This window comes from Cebus imitator, unplaced genomic scaffold (genome assembly GCF_001604975.1).
Source record: "Cebus imitator isolate Cc_AM_T3 unplaced genomic scaffold, Cebus_imitator-1.0 Scaffold302, whole genome shotgun sequence".
Classification (NCBI taxonomy): domain Eukaryota; kingdom Metazoa; phylum Chordata; class Mammalia; order Primates; family Cebidae; genus Cebus; species Cebus imitator.
The window spans coordinates 1984758-1991023 of record NW_016107617.1 but is presented as its reverse complement, the minus strand read 5'-3'; the positions used below and the strand labels follow the sequence as shown (position 1 = coordinate 1991023).

General features: G+C 34.9%; 1 non-coding gene across 1 annotated transcript; it reads right to left on the bottom strand.

Moving 5' to 3' along the window:
* Positions 1-724: 724 nt before the first annotated feature.
* Positions 725-831, bottom strand: LOC119467542. Its single transcript, XR_005196079.1, has one exon. It is a non-coding gene; the product is annotated as a U6 spliceosomal RNA (small nuclear RNA).
* Positions 832-6266: the final 5435 nt, after the last annotated feature.

Genomic DNA, 6266 nt, shown 5'->3' with positions numbered 1-6266 from the left:
TTGGACCTCCATTCATTAATTTTTTTTTATAATTACTATTTTTATTTAAAAGAGTGCGTTGAACTTTTAGCGTTCTTTATTCCAAATTCTTTCACTTACTTTTCAAAAATAACATATACAAATAAACACCATATCAATTTATCTATTAAGAAATGTTATTAAATTATGTTAATGAAGAGCTGGTAAAAAATGAAATTTCACCAATTTAATTACTCTATGAAGATTTTCAATTTTTCTAAGTTTTCATGTTTGTTCTTGCAAAATTATAATCTTATTATAGCTAAATATTTATATTCCATAACATTTACATTTTCAAAAAGTATAGTTGGATTGGGCACTCACTATACTTCCATACTGAAAGTTAAAGAATATGATTTATGTTATACAAGAACAATTGGAGGGTTTGGAAATGTGAATGTGAATAATTACATCACGTTAAGGGCCTAAAATAGTTGCCAGCCTCACTATAGAAAGACTAACCCAGTCAGGACTATTATTCTGCAGAAATGGCCAACAAGAGCCAGAATTTACTCAGCCCAGTTTGATTGCATTTTTGTAGTCTGCATTAGGATTTTAATATTCAGCCTATTAGATAGTATTCTTTTTAAAAAAAAAAATTTTGTAATGAAAATCACAATTTCGTTACTGGGTGTCACCCATTTTTACTTAAACTCTTTCTTTAGTGCTAGATTAGCAGATACTGAAATGATCTTCGCAAACTGCGCAAAATATGGAATGCTTCACGAACTTGCGTGTCATCCTTGCGCAAGGGCCATGCTAATCTTCTCTGTATCGTTCCAATTTTAGTATATGTGCTGCCGAAGCGAGCACTAGATAGTATTCTTAAGTCTAACACATCAAGATTCTCAGCAGCATAACTGCAATACTGTCAGAGTGTCGTATGAGCAAGGGCTACGTTGGACACCTCAGCTTGCAGAGGGTGAGATAGGTCCTTATAATCCTGGTGTCACAGGATTTGCTCAGACTGTAATTGGGATTCAGATATGGTATTTATTTTACTCTGCATTGGATATTGAGATTATTAAGACTTCCACCCTCTGTATCGAGAAACTTCTGGCCTCTAGGACTGTAATAATATCCTAATAAAATAATCAGTTTGTAATTTTGTTTTAATCCTTTAAGTTTTTTGCATTTGATTTATAAAAAGGTTCATATGCCTTTTCCACCTGATTTTGGCTAACTGGTAGCTTCTAAGATACCTAAAATAAACATAATTCTAAGTAATTACATCAAGTTTTGAACTATCAAATAGATATCTTACAGGGAGGCATGCTTTTCCCTTATTGCTAAAATTCCTGAGGAGGATAAACCTTGGCTTTCTGGGAGTTCTGGTTAAGTGAAGTTAGTCAAAGCAAACTTGTACTGTAATTATGTTTTTGTATCTGGAAAAACACTACTGTATATGACATATTATCAACCTAAATTTTGTACTCAATGCCTTCTAAAGGTAATCTTTTCTCCACTGTAGAGTGTAGCTGTATATTACATTTATGTTAAGAATTAAACATTAATCACTCATAAAATACCTAAGAAACTAATGCATTTAAAGTATTTGCAAAAGAACAAAAACTATTGAAGGGAAAAAAGAAATAAGTTGAGTTAATATACTCTCTCAACCATCAGAAGTCCATTCAGTGCTTCACCGCTATGCAATAGTGGTAAAGTGTTTCCGTAAAAAAAAAAAAAATGCAAAAAAATTCAAAATTTTAATTTTTTTAAAATACAACTTCTTACAAAAATGTTCTCAGTGAACACAAAGGTTTCGCTTGAGGGGCTAGGTAGAAAGAATGCTGATGGAAAAATGTGGAGAACCACTACCAAAACTATGTGGCGAGCCATGTGGACACTGGGGCCTATAAAGGTAGTTAAAATTTCCTTGGAACTATCCTTTTCATTTTTAGGTATTGAAACATAAATTATTAAAACATTTTTTCTTCTCAATGAATACGTCTTCTTTATATTTCTTCAAAAGGAGAAAGTCAATGATAGAGTTAATCTGAAGTGGCAGATGTGCAGCTCTTAAAATCACAGAGGAGTAACCTGCATATCCTGACCATAATCTGTCTGAAATACTGGGAGATGAGGAATTTTGTGAATTAATAATTTAAAAAGTATTTAGTTGTCCCATCCAAGTCCTCTGTGTAAGCACCTCCCCATTAGCAACTTACATCCCATGTAGAGAGAAAATGATCCATTATACATTATCCAAGAGCTGATGGAGTTTTCCAATTAATATAGTATCCCTTTAATTCCATGTTAATTTCTGGGCATCACAACCTCTCGTATATCTCGGAAATCTGGACTATTTCTTTCCACGTACCAGTGTTTTAAAATAAAAGGACTCTTTAGTTATTTTGGTAAGGGCTCACACACTCTCTTCTGAGTCTCTGATCAGTACCATGAAATATTTTTCCATTGATGGGATTGGTAATTATTGCTGAGTAAAAGAAAAAATAAATAGGAATGATGAGACAAGTATCTCAAAAGTTGAAAGAAAAAGGTAAGCACGATCTTTGAATTTTGGCACTTTTGACATTTGGGGTGGGATAATTCCTTGTTGTGTGGGGATAATTCCTTGTTGTGTGTAAACTGTAGGATGTTTAACAGCATCCATGGCTTCTGCCCACTAGATGCCAGTAGCAGTTTCTCCTCTAGTTATGGTAGCCAAAAATATCATCAGACAGAGCCAAGCATCCTCTCCAAAGACACAATTGCCTCCTTCCTTTCTCTTCATTAATCCCATTGGGGTAAAATAAGAACTAACAGGAATAGTAAAAATTGCACCCTCAAGAATGCCAGTCTTCAAATAATGGGAGTAGATCATCTGTTCATAATAAATTTAGTAAATTGAAGCCTAATATATCTTCCCAAGCACTGCTCTCCTAGATGCTTCTCTACTTTTTTAGGTGTATTGTGAATTATTTAGCATGCATAGAAAAAATATGTTTTATTAAACTGTGTTGTGGAATGAAACTGGTGTTAAGTTTATGGGTTGAGATTCTGAAATTCTTGGTACTTCACTAAAAAGAGGGAGTAATTACCTAAGGATTTGGATGACCCATGTAATGCTGCGTGGTATATTCCTTGGAAGATACCTGACCTACTAAATATGTGACATTATACATGGTGATCCAAGGAAGGCCGATACTACATAAAAGTCATTCTGGTAGTGCCATTTGCTCTTTTCCTAAGTCCTCAACTGCTGGGAAGGGAAACAGGGGCTTCCGAATAAAGATAATAAAGTGTCGGATGTAAAACCTGGAAGATTTATTTAAGATAGCAGTGGACTGTAGCTGTTTTAGCCTTTAGGGCAATGCCTTGTGCAGATGAAGAGTACCCCTTTTTCTCTCTCCTCATGACTCCTGGTCAATGTGTGAGCAATTCCTTGTCCTATCCATCTCCAGGGATTTAAAGAGTAAAGGTCATTAGAATATTTGGCCTCCGTGGCTTCTGAAACTGGTGCAGATATAAGCTCATGACTCAAAAGATACTCAATGGCAAACAATCTCCTGTCTTTTTTGGGACCAGTTGGAAGCAGAATTTTTATTAGAATTGAGAAGACAATAGGATAATATTTGGAGGGTCTAGAAACCATGACAGAGGGATGGAGCAGATTCTGCATGAAATTATACAAAACTCTGGAGTCAGATGGGTTTGGAAGTAGCTGAACTCTTGACTATTTCTGTTCAAGAAGTAATTACCTCCCTCTTGTAGCTCAGGTAGTGAAAGTCTCATTTATTATTTTGCTTGCAACTCAGGGTCCTCACTAATAAGGATACATCTAGTCTCATGCCCACCATCCTCTCTTACAGTTATGAAACTGAGTCTTAATGAGAGATTTGCCCAGAATCATGCTTCTCTGATCACAATCTTCTGTAATTTAAGCTGAATTTGTATTCTAATTTGGGTAGTTTCCTTGATGCCCAGCTGTAAATTGAACTCGTTTACTCTTTGGTTTTCATAACACCCAACAACTAATGTTAATTATTTTTCATTTACTAATTACCTAAGTTGATTAGATATACAGACTTTCTTGAAACTCTGACTCGAATTATTTGTCTATCACTTTGTTCAGGTTTAAATTGTTACGTTGAGACATAAATATGCAAAATAAGGGTAGTAAAAATAAAGTATAAATGATTAATTTCAGTGATTCTTATTGATCTTAAATTTGATGCTTATTATCTTATTTATTGAGTGATTTAAATACCTGTTAGAGTCCTCAAAGCTTTGTCAGAGGACAGTGCCACAGTCATAATTCTTATTACGATTCAAACACAAAACAAATTTTTATTTTTAAGGTAATTTTTTCAATTCTATTTTTCCATGAGCACTATAAATCATAGAGTTTATTAGACATTTGCATCACTTTTGTCATGACAAATGTAAAGCACAATTATAATCAAAATATAATAGCATCAATATGTTTCTACAGATGTGAACATAAATTCACCAACATTCATTCCATATGTCTACAATCTAGCTTTCTCTTTTATTGTCAAACCAAATAATTTTAAATTAGGGCAATTTTTACCAGTATCTTTTATACTTCTATGTGCAGATGTGTAAGAAAATAACCTCTGTTGTCATTGAAGTTGATGGTTATAAAGTTAGAGTTTGGGTTACTCTGTGCTGCTGAGGATGACAGAGGTGTAGAACACAGTCTACATTTTTACGGGAAATGATTGTCGTGACAAATAATGGAAATGGTTTAATGTGATTCTGATGGGTTTGTATAAATCTCTGATCCAACAAATTCACCACTAAAACTAGAGAAATTCTTTACAACAATGAAATATAAAACCAAATGAGAATGTACATGGCTATACCTTAAAGTAGGACGGCTCGGGAAATCATGAGTAAGCACAATTAAAAAATGGCTTTACTGAAGTGATGCGAGTGTGGCAGGTGGACTCTGAAAAACTGTAAAGTTTGACTTTTCACTGATATTGCTTTCCTGAAGATTATATACCCCAGTGTCCCTGATGGCAAGATAAGTTTTAAATCATGGCAGAAAAATATCTGCTGGCCTTTGGAAATAGCAACATAGTCAGAAATCCTGAATATCATCACAGATCATGTTAGCTTTGTCCTTTTTAAAATCTTTTTGATGCTTTTTATTTTCATACATATTTTACAATTATCTGTTAATTTAGGAACAAGATATTCTTTTTTTCCCATTTATTTATTTTATATGCATTTTAGGTTTTGGTGTACATGTGAAGAACATGGAAGATTTTTGCATAGGTACTGGACAGGGAAAATGAGGAACAAGATATTCTTAAGTGAGTAAGGGCAGAGAGAAGCTTTGGTACCTGTAGATTATGGGGACACATGTGAGAGAAGAGGAAACCTGTGAGAGAAGGAAAGTCTTTGATAGATACAGACGAAACCAGTAAAGCATTTGATGAACCTGTGGGCTGACATGTTGATTTGAACATGAAGGAGCCTAAATGCAAAGATAATCCTGACTGCCAAGTAAGTGTCTTACCTGGGAATTTTGCTGATTCAGCATAGGTTGAGCACTTACTCACCTATTTCAGTCCTAGGGCCATCATTGTTCACTTAGCCAATACCACAGATCTCTGTGGGTCAAACCACTCTGATGAAGGTATCGACTCCATTGTCCACTATGGTAAACATGACCACTTAGTCTTGGCAGCTGTGTTGCTACGTGGACTCAGAAACCTTGTATTTCTGTAGAAATCATGGCAGCAGTTCCCACTGCCATTTCTGGACTACAAGGAATAACCACTACAGGATGCTGTATTCCCCTCATCTATGTAAATCTCAACTCCTGGGTGCAAGACACATCTCCAGACGCTCTTGAGAGACATGAGTAGAGGACTGGTGAGAAAGTCTTGCCCAATAAATCCACTTGAGCATTTCAAGTACTGTAAATCCTTTTATAGTTAAGAAGTTCTGGCATTTCAGTTTATTTCAGTATAAGCACCTTGAACCTCATTACAGACAGAGCCCATTCCCAGCCACTCAAGGTGAAACATCACAGGAATACAAAATCTCATTTTAGTTTAAGGATATTAAAACACTTAGTCCAATGAAACATTTTATTCCTTTCACCCCGATCCAACATCCTTAGATGTCATTCCAAATAATACTCTCCATGTTTATGTTGCTACAAATTGGTAACATCTTGCAATTCCTTTGAAACATATAGCACTTCCTTAAGGGTCACAACTACTGATCCCCTAGGAACTTCTAGGACTTGGATATAATTATAGGTG